Source organism: Rhagoletis pomonella, unplaced genomic scaffold (assembly GCF_013731165.1).
Source record: "Rhagoletis pomonella isolate Grant_MI unplaced genomic scaffold, Rhpom_1.0 Rhpom_scaffold_00017, whole genome shotgun sequence".
Classification (NCBI taxonomy): domain Eukaryota; kingdom Metazoa; phylum Arthropoda; class Insecta; order Diptera; family Tephritidae; genus Rhagoletis; species Rhagoletis pomonella.
The window spans coordinates 482,451-492,849 of NW_023458571.1; the positions used below are offsets into that span (position 1 = coordinate 482,451).

Genomic DNA, 10,399 nt, shown 5'->3' on the forward strand with positions numbered 1-10,399 from the left:
GTTTTCAAGAACGCCCTATCTCAAGAATTCGATTCAAAAGCGCCCTAACTCAGCTGCAGATTCCAAAACTCCCTATCTCAGCACATGTTCAACAAATATTCATTTGAGATAGGGCGTTTTTGAACCGAAATCTGAAATAGGGCCTTCTTAAACCAAATTCTGGGATAGGGTGTTTTTTAATAAAATTCTGAAATAGGGCGTTCTTCAATCAAATTCTGAAGTAGGGCGTTCTTGAAAAGTTTTCTGATACATCTGGCTGCCGAGATAGGTCGATCTTCCACTCAGGTGTCGAAATATGACTAATATTCTCTTACTACGAAGATATAAAAAATTAATAAATGTCAAGTAAAGGCGTATAAAAAATTAATAAATGTGAAGTAAGTACATATCGTCGCCCTTATGCCAGAAGCATGAATGTGCAAAATAATCAATATTGAGTTAGTGGGTTGACTTGATTAACCTTTGGATGTCCTATGTTATACCAAAACCTGGAATACCATGTGTACACTGAAACCACATATTTCGCAATGTCATTTACATGAATGCAGAGTTACATAACTCTCGTAAAAAAATTCAAACTTGATTTCCCAAAATTTTAATTTTTATAATGTTTCATGTTTCTGGCATGTGGGGAAAGATATGTACTTGCCGATTTGTTTTACAAAAATTATTTAAAGAGCAGACGTCTCAGTTGTGCAGCAAATCGATTAATCGTTTCTGCAATTATTTCACATTGATTCTCTAAAACAAATTTTCGATGTATGCTTAAGATGCAAAAACCTAAAGGTAAATTTTATAAGAAATTCTTCTTCTTCTTCTTTTTTGGCACTGTAACCGCCTAAGCGATTTTGGCTGAGTTCAGCAAAGCACGCCAGTCGTTTCTCCTCTGTGCCAATTGACGCCAATTGGAAACGCCAAGTGAAGCCAAGTCCTTCTCCACCTGATCTTTCCATCGCAGTGGGGGCCTCCCTCTTCCTCTGCAACTACCAGCGGGTTCCAAGTTGAATACTTTCAGAGCTGGAGTGTCTGTGTCCATTCGAACGTCATGACCAAGCCAGCGGAGCCGCTGTATTTTAATTCGCTGCACTATGTCCATATCGTTGTAAAGCTCATACAGCTCATCGTTCCATCGTCTGCGGTACTCGCCGTCGCCAACGCGTAAAGGCCCGTAAATCTTCCGCAAAATCTTTCTCTCAAACACTCCAAGAGCCGCCTCATCGGATGTTGTCATAGTCCATGCTTCTGCGATATATACCAGCACGGCCATGATGAGTGACTTATAGAGCATGGTTTTCGTACGTCGAGAGAGGACTTTACTCCTGAATTGCCTACTCAGTCGAAAGTAGCACTTGTTGGCAAGAGTGATTCTGCGTTGGATCTGAATGCTGACATTATTATGGGTGTCAATGCTGGTTCCCAAGTAAACGAAATTCTCTACTTTCTCGAAATTGTAACTGTCAACAGTGACGTGGGTGCCAAGGCGCGAATGTGCTGACTGTTTATTTGATGACAGGAGATACTTCGTCTTGTCCTCGTTTACTACCAGACCCATTCGCTTTGCTTCCCTATCCGACTTGGAAAAGGCAGAAAAGACTTCGCGGTTTTTGTTACCGATGATGTCGATATCATCGGCATAAGCCAGCAATTGCACGCTCTTGTAGTAAATTGTTCCTGAGCGGTTCAGTTCTGCAGCTCTTATTATCTTCTCCAAAATCAGATTAAAGAAGTCACATGAAAGGGAGTTGCCCTGTCTGAAACCCCGTTTTGTCGCGAACGGCTCGGAGAGGTCCTTCCCAATTCTGACGGAGCTAGTGGTATTGCTCAACGTCATTTTACACAGCCGTATGAGTTTTGAGGGGATGCCAAACTCAGACATAGCGGCGTATAGGCAACTCCTTTTAGTGCTGTCAAAAGCGGCTTTAAAGTCGACAAAAAGGTGGTGACTGTCGATCCTTTTCTCGCGGGTCTTTTCCAAGATTTGGCGTATTGTGAATACCTGGTCTATGGTGGATTTGCCAGGTCTAAAGCCATACTGATAAGGCCCAAACAGTTCATTGACGGTGGGCTTCAGTCTTTTACACAATACGCTCGATAAGACCTTGTAACCTATGCTTAGAAGGCTGATCCCGCGGTAGTTGGCGCGAATGGCGGGGTCACCTTTCTTGTGGATTGGGCAGAGCACACTTAAATTCCAGTCGTCGGGCATGACCATATTCTGCAAAAGAGTTGATGTATTCACCTTACCAACTGCTCGCCGCCGTACTTGAATAGCTCAGCGGGCAGGCTGTCAGCTCCAGCAGCTTTGTTGTTTTTCAGCCGCGTTATTGCTATACGTACCTCATGATAGTCAAGCGGTGGGACGTCGACTCCATCATCATCGACTGCGGGCTCGGGTTCTTCTTCTCCACAACTTTCCGTGCTGCTACCATTTAGTAGGGCGGAAAAGTGTTCCCTCCATAGTTTAAGTACGCTCTGGACATCAGTTACTAGGTCGCCATTATTGTTCTTACAGGAGTACGCCCCGGTCTTGAAACCTTCCGTAAGTCACCTAACAATCTGGTAAAATTTTCGGGCATTCTTCCTGTCGGCCAGCATTTCAAGCTCTTCGCACTCACGTATTTCGGCCTCTCTCTTCTTACTGCGGCATATACGTCTCGCTTCCCTCTTCAGATCCCTATAGCGGTCCCACATAGCGCGCGTTGCGCCGGATCGCTGCGTGGCCCTGTAGGCGGCATCTTTTTTCTCTGCAGCTTCCTGACACTCCTCATCGTACCTGTTGTTCTTTCGGGCTCGTTGAAATCCGACTACTTCTTCGGCGGCGATACTTAAATAGCGGGAAATGTGGTTCCACTGCTCGAATATGTCGGTTTGTTGAAGAGTGCTCTCTGAAAGCAGGTGTGAGAGTCGCGTAGCGAAAGCGTTGGCGGTCTGTTGTGATTGCAGCTTTTCGACGTTAAGCTTTCCTTGCATATTTGGGCGCAAATTTTTTGCTGCACAGAGGCGGGTGCGTATCTTGGCTGCAACAAGATAGTGGTCCGAGTCGATGTTTGGGCCACGTAGCTTCATGGATCTTTTTATGCTTGAACCTAGTACTTCATACTACCATGTTTCGGGCCCTGGCGAAGTCGATCAGCCTCAGTCCGTTGTCGGACGTTTTGTCGTGTAGGCTGAATTTTCCGACGGTGGTTCCAAAGATCCCTTCCTTGCCCACCCTAGCATTGAAATCGCCAAGCACGATTTTGATATCAACGACGGGGTCAGCGCTCGTACGTGTGCTCCAAGCGCTCATAGAAGAGATCCTTGGATGCCTCATCCTTCTCTTCCGTCGGGGCATGGGCGCAGATGAGCGAGAGATTGAAGAATCTCGCTTTAATGCGGATTGTGGCTAGAGCTCGTCCACCGGGGTGAACGACAGTACTCGGTGACGGAGTCTCTCTCCCACCACAAATCCAACTCCGAATTTGCGCTCCTTTACATGGCAGCTGTAGTAGACGTCGCCAGGCCTGCTGATAAGAAATTAAACTGATGATTTGTTAAAACTAGTAGAACCCCCCGAAATTTGGGCGTATGCAGTAAAGAAATACTTACTAAAATTAAGAAATTAAATTTAAGCATATAATAAAACGTGATATTCGTAAATATACTCCAGTATTTAGTTGAAGATTTATTTAAAGAACTTCCTGAAAGACAACAATTAATCTTGTACTACTAGAGGCTTGATAGAGGCGACGCACATGCAAACGATCAACCAATCTTTGGTTTTCATGAAGCAAGACAATCTCAGCACGATATCGTCCAGACGATTGTCGTCATACGTGATTCATACTCTGAAGGTCTTATTTTTTCAGCTCATTCAAAGTTTGAATTTTTTCGCGTGCAATATTTAGAAAATTAAATTAAAAAATACACCTGCCCCAATAAATTAAGGCTTGTGTAAAAGTACCTTGGATAACTTACTTCTAGTGCTTTACTTGATGTACGTTATTTCCGCTTCGCTCGCCTTTTTCGTTTGCCTTTTTTATAAGAACTTGCATTGATAAGCATAAGCACGCTGTAAAAAAGAAAAATAACGACTGACTTAGTTCGGTGGGATACAAATGTAGGCTATGTGTAAACAAAATAATTTTTTTAGCAATCTAATTGAACTTTGTACCACAATTCGTTTGTTAGGAAAAATGGAAAAAACAACAAAATCTAAGGGGGTGAAGTTATAACAGATATTTCGGAGATCACCAAATCTCCACATGAGAGTTTTTTCTCTAGACTTCAGCAGAAATCCAACCCGCATAATCAATGTGCAAGGTCAGCGACGCCAACCACTGAGCTTAACGCACCCCACAAACTATTGTTGCTTATACATCTCCTTATTCAACATAGGTATGTACTCGTATCAAGTGTGACTAACCCTGGGATTCAGTAATTCAATCTCATCTCAAGTCACTAAAATTGAGATTAGCAATTAGTGACTATTTTTGTGACTTGAGACGATTTGGGTATTCAGAAAGAGAGAGTCACAAAAAGTTCACCAAAAATGTGTGGTGAAAGCAAACATAGACAATCAACTCATAGTGCCTTTTGCCCGCGCCGCTCAAAGAGTCGCAATGGCCGAGTGGTCAAAGCATTAGGTCCTCCTCGACCGCAGAGCATTTTTTATTCTTTTTATTTAGTATTTTTTTTATTAATTTTATTTTTTAACAACCTTTAGATTTTACTGTTTTAAAAACAAAAAAATTAAATTTTTTCAATACATTTGTATGATATTACAGCATTTGGGTTTTTCTCCTAATGAAATACTTGTTGAACAAATTTCCTCGCTTCATCTTCACGTTTTTTGTTTTCATAAAATGGAAAGAAATAAGCTTTTCCTCCATGCTTCTATTTTTGTGACCGGCTCTTAGCCGGCTGACAAATTAGTGACTTATTTTTGAGACTAGAGACGTGAGACAGCGTACTGAATACCAAATAGTCTCAAAATCCAAGTTCACCACCAGAAGTCACTATTAGTGACTAGAGACCGCTTACTGAATGCCAGGGTAATTCGCTGCTACTTTAAATTGACAGGGTGGTTCAAGGCGTATTTAAGAGGTGATAGCAGATATTTTTCTTCGCCTCACGGCTTCATATCGTCCCGTTTCTGCCTTAACCACGTATCTACAATTTTTGGGAAAACTAATATTACCACTTATAACAGCTGTTTAAGCTTCACACTATTTGAAAATAGAACAAAGACTTAATGAGAGTGTTCACTACTGTTAGTGGAACCAGAAATATTAAGTAAAAAATGCGTTTATTGTATCCTAAGGGAAGAAATTATGAATTATTTCTTACACTCTTTAAAATACCTCTAATGCAGATACGAGGTTAAGGCAGAAACGGTACGATATGTCAAATGGGTGCTGTTGATTGGTTGGAGCAGTTGATTGTTTATTGTTTTCTGTTCTCTTTCACATCCTTCGTATGAAACTTTTGACAGTCCTCGCCGCAAAAGCAAAAACAAAATACATGTACGCGTAGGATAAAAAGGAAACTGGTTTTTGCTTTTTTAAACGACCGGCCGGAAAAGCTCCTAAAATAACAAAAAAATACATGTACATTTTGTTATTGGCGTACCGATACCACCTTATTGAATACGCCTTGGGGTGGTTGTTATTAGGAATTATATACATTAATTATAACACTATCTACCTAGTAAAGGCAATTCTAATATGCTAAATTTAACGGTGATAGTAATTTTTATACCCGAGCGCGCTTTGTTCACATAACGGTTGTTTGTAACAGGCAAAACGATTCGAAATAGATAAAGACAAATGTATACATAAATGATCAGAATGAAAAAAGCAATTGATTAAGCTGTGACTGTCTGTCCGTCCATCCGTCCGTCCGCCTGTGAACCGATAACTTGAGTAAATATGGAGATATCTTAACGAAACTTGGTAAGTGTACTTCTTTCAGGCGTAGGACGAATGATTTTGAAAATGGGCAAAATCGGACGATAACCACGCCTACCTCCCATATACCGGTTGTTTACAGAAATAAGACAACTGCGATGTTTTAGTAACTACTGAAGCTTATTCCCTCAAAATTGATATTTAAAATCATTATAGGCAAGAAATAAGAATACTGTAAATTTTTGGAAAATGGGCGTAGCCATGCTCACTTATGATTACATGTGTATATCTTGGGAACCGGTCCACCAAATTCTCCCGAACATGGTACAGTTGTTTTCCTTGACAAAACGAACTAATAATAATAATCCCAACGGGTTTTACCCCCCATTCCCGCCCATCCGCACGAGGGGCGCAGCCCGCATGACGTACGGAACCAATATTTGCAAATTTTTTGAGCCGAGTCACGATAGGCAGGAGTTTGTTAAGTGTCGAGATCTAAAACTGTTCAGCTACAGAATTAAATTCATCAGCTGATTTTATGTCTTTATGTTAATGATTCATTTATTGAGAGAGGATAGTATCGCTTTCTTATTGCTGAAAAGCGAATCAGATATATCAAATGTGCTGTAATGAGAGTTAAAATCCTGGCATAAGCGACGGAGTGGCTCGTGTAATTCAAAATTAGTTTTACAAGTTTTCAAAAATAGAGGATAAAAGTGTCTTGATACACGGGAGGGAACATTAAGGCTAGCTTCACCCAGAAGAAGCGGACTTGAAACTGAGCCTGTCAGTAATTTAACCATAAAAATTGTACCAAGCATTTCCCTGCGACTGACAAGTGTAGGAAGATTAATAAGTTTTAATCGGGTCGTATAAGGCGGAAGGTTATATTGAGAATCCCACCGGAAATTTCTTTAAACAAAAAGTAGGGATTGTTTTTGAATTGATTCTATCTTGTCTGAGTAATTTTAATACCTTGGATTCCAAACCACCGAACCGTATTCCAGAATCGGTCTAACTAATGTTGTAAACATGGTTTTAGTGATATAAGGGTCACTAAATTCATTTGACCATCGTTTCACAAATGCAAGTACACCTTTAGCCTTGTTGACTGTCACATTAATGTGAAGATTAAAATTAAGTTTCGGATCCATTGTGATACCAAGGTCCACAAAATTGTATACCCGTTCCATATTATGGATACCTATTGTATAAGAAAGTGGCTAAACAGCTCTTCGCGAGAAGCACATTTCTTTACATTTTTCCAGATTTAGAGGCATACGATTTACATAGCACCGTTTAGCCATGCTGTTTAAGGGCCGGTTACTCAATGTCTGGTTAACACTAATCTGCGGTTAAACATCTTTATCGACGTCTTCGACTCCATGCATACAACATGGAGTCGGTAACGTCGATATCTATGTTTAACCTCATATTAGTGTTAACCAGACATTGAGTAACCGGCCCTAAGTGTGCTTGTAGCGAATGCTTTTCTTTGATTGACACGTACGATTTATAAAGTTTCACATCATCTGCTTACATTCAAATTTTTGAAAACTTTAAATTTCTAGAAATATCGTTTATAAAAAGCAAGAACAGAACCGGGCCTACCTTGAGGGACTCCTGAAGTAACTTCAGTAACGTCAGAGATAGTATTTTTAAACATAACCCTTTGTGATCTATCATAGAGGTATGAAGAGATCCAAAGTAGAAAATTAGGTTGAAGACCAAAAAGATCAAGTTTATAGACGAGCAACGAGTGACATACTTTGTCAAATGCTTTACTGAAGTCGGTATATATAACATCCACATTTTTGTTTTCACTAAACGCCTTTGAGATATAGGTTGTGAACTTAAGTAAATTTGTTGAAGTTGATTTGCCTTTGCAAAACCCATGTTGACAGTATGAAATGGTAGAGGAGATAGAATGCGTTAACTGATTTGTAATAATTGCTTCAAATAATTTAGCAGAGAGCTTAGCAATGCCCCGATAGTTCTCCACCGAAGACCTGCTACCGCTTTTATGTAGCGGGGTATAAACGATTCCTTCCATACGGTTGGAAAGATGCCTTCTTTAAGAGACAAATTAAATAATCAGCACAGTTTATAAGACAAGTGGAGATCTGGTCAGGACCATAAATAAAAGACTGCTTTAAGGAGTTCAGGTAAACTAATACATCATCGGGAGATATTATTGTTGTAAGTATTGAGTTAATTTGACTTAGTTTAAAAGAATAGTCAAAGTATGCTTGGGAGTTAATGGAGTAATTGGATTTAAAAAAACTGAGCGAACATGTTAGAAGTTGTTTGATTATCACTAGAGACGGTATTTTGATACCTCAGTGCGGAAGGAAACCCAAGTACATTTCTCTTGGAGTTTACGAAATCATAAAACGATTTGGGGTTATATATTATACATCGTTTGATTTTACACACCTAAACTTTATAACCCTTTTTGTTTAACTCAAAGAACTTTTGACGCAATGGTGAATATTTTACATAGCATGAGTGTAAACCGGTTTTTTTGTATAATCTAAAATAACGTGACTTTCTGTTTTTCAAATTTTTCAGTTCTTTAGTGAACCATAACTGTGTTTGTTCTTCTGGAGCACACATGCGTTTAGCCACATGCTTTTCAAATAATTGATGTACAGTAAAATTAAAATGTTCAACGCTTTGCTCAATCTTTTCTTTGTATATAGGCCACGAGAATTTAGACAATTCTTTAATCAGTTTTTTAAAGTGGGCTTTCGAAAAAACAAAGCGAATATTTGGTTCGTATATTTGGATACCGCGATTTTGACCATCGTTTATAATTTCGTAAGATATCTCAATAGCAGGGTGGTAGACATCTTCGGGCAAAACTAGTGGGTCACATTTATTTACAGCGGACTTAGTTGCATCATCAACATAAACAAGATCTAATACTTTGCCAAACTTATTGCGAGGTACATTAACTTGATTTATGCCGAGTTCAGCCATCTCCTCTAAAAATACGTTGTTGCACGCACTAGAGAGAAAGATACGATATCATTGTCAATGACGTTCCATGATACATTTGGTAAATTAAAGTCAACAATCATTGAATCAGAGGGTTTAGTTAATAAATTAACTGATTTCAGTGCAGAGATGAGTCGTGAATACACCAATGTGTCAGATCGGGGGGATATAACATAAAACTAAGTAAATATACCCTTTTCCAACCTGTACACGAATGCGTTTGAATTCTACTGAATCAATGTGTTGAAGACTAACTTCTTCAGATGGTATTGAAGTGTCTACGGCAAAGAGTACGTCACCGCCGATTCTGTTCTCTCGATCTTTTCTGTAGATATGATAATTATTCTAAAGAATCTCTTAATTAAAAATGTGAGGTTAGAGTCAAATTTCGGTGAAAGAAATTATATTATAATTGCATTCAAGGCCGTTAAGATATAAGTTCGTCAATTTAGTATTTAAGCCTCTTACGTTTTGAAAATAAATACTTAAAGCAGTTTTAGTAATCAGTTTTTTGATTCAGTATTCTGACGGGGAAAATTTGCTAAATTATTGTTTTTGTTGGGCCTATACTCAAATTCACGAACGAAAGCTCCGGAAGGCCAAAAAGAACTACTAAGAAGCATGTCAAAATATTCTAAATTTACGTCAATTTTAAATGAAGAAATGTTTCTTTCATATTTAAAATTAAATTTTCTGATACTTAAGTTGATAGTTTTATTAAATTTGGACGAGATGTAAAACTTTATATCAGAGGTTCCTAAACATTTTTTTCTCGTGCACCTCTTTCAAAACTTTCCTGCTTTCGGTAGCCCCCCTGCTGTTATAATTCTAACATATTCCCAAAGCTCGTATAAAAATTTGAAGACTACATATAACGACGTAAATGTCATCGCGGGTGAGTTCCACAACTAAATTCGGAGTGGCAAAAATAACAATAAAATATTTTCGTTTGCAAGATTTAAAAAACAGAGCTCATAAAGGTATCAAACACCATAAACTCCTCGCACGTTCGGCTCACTCATGAATTTGCGTATTTGCAAAATAGTTTATTTGTGGTGATGGCATCATTTTTATTTTTATCACTCCGAGTGATGCGAAATCTTAAAACTTAAAAAAACAAAACCGCAAAGCTTTTTTCGGCACCTAATAACGGGGATAAAACCGAATCTATAAAAATCGATGACAAACAACCAAGCAAGCAAGAAGCACAAAATGGCCAAATGGAGTTGTCATTTACGTTTATGACAGCCAGGTGTTTGTGCCACCTGAAGGGTCCAGTCAGCAGTTCTAGAAGTTGACTGCAGTCCTGTCTGCTCAATGAGAGCAAAAAACTAGATAGACCTTCCGAGATTGAAGGCAAAATGGGTTTTGCCCACCTGCAGCCCGGTCTGAGCCAACTGTGGCCAAATAGTCAGATGTCTCATTGTTAGGCACTTCCGAGTGACCTGGCACCCAGAGAAAAGTAATTATAAGAAAATTTAGTCGGGATTTGCATTGCCGAAGTAATTTCG

General features: G+C 39.2%; 1 protein-coding gene across 5 annotated transcripts in view; it reads right to left on the reverse strand.

The window, feature by feature from the left end:
- LOC118749507 overlaps positions 1 to 10,399 on the reverse strand; it is a 417,693-nt gene that overhangs the window by 219,267 nt on the left and 188,027 nt on the right. For 4 of the 5 annotated variants that reach the window (XR_004994230.1, XR_004994231.1, XR_004994229.1 and 1 more), the window contains one exon: positions 3,958 to 4,051. The exons of the other annotated variant lie outside the window; for it this stretch is intronic. The gene's annotated coding sequence lies outside the window, so the exon portion shown is untranslated. The remainder of the gene's footprint in view (positions 1 to 3,957; positions 4,052 to 10,399) is intronic. 5 annotated transcript variants of the gene reach the window in all.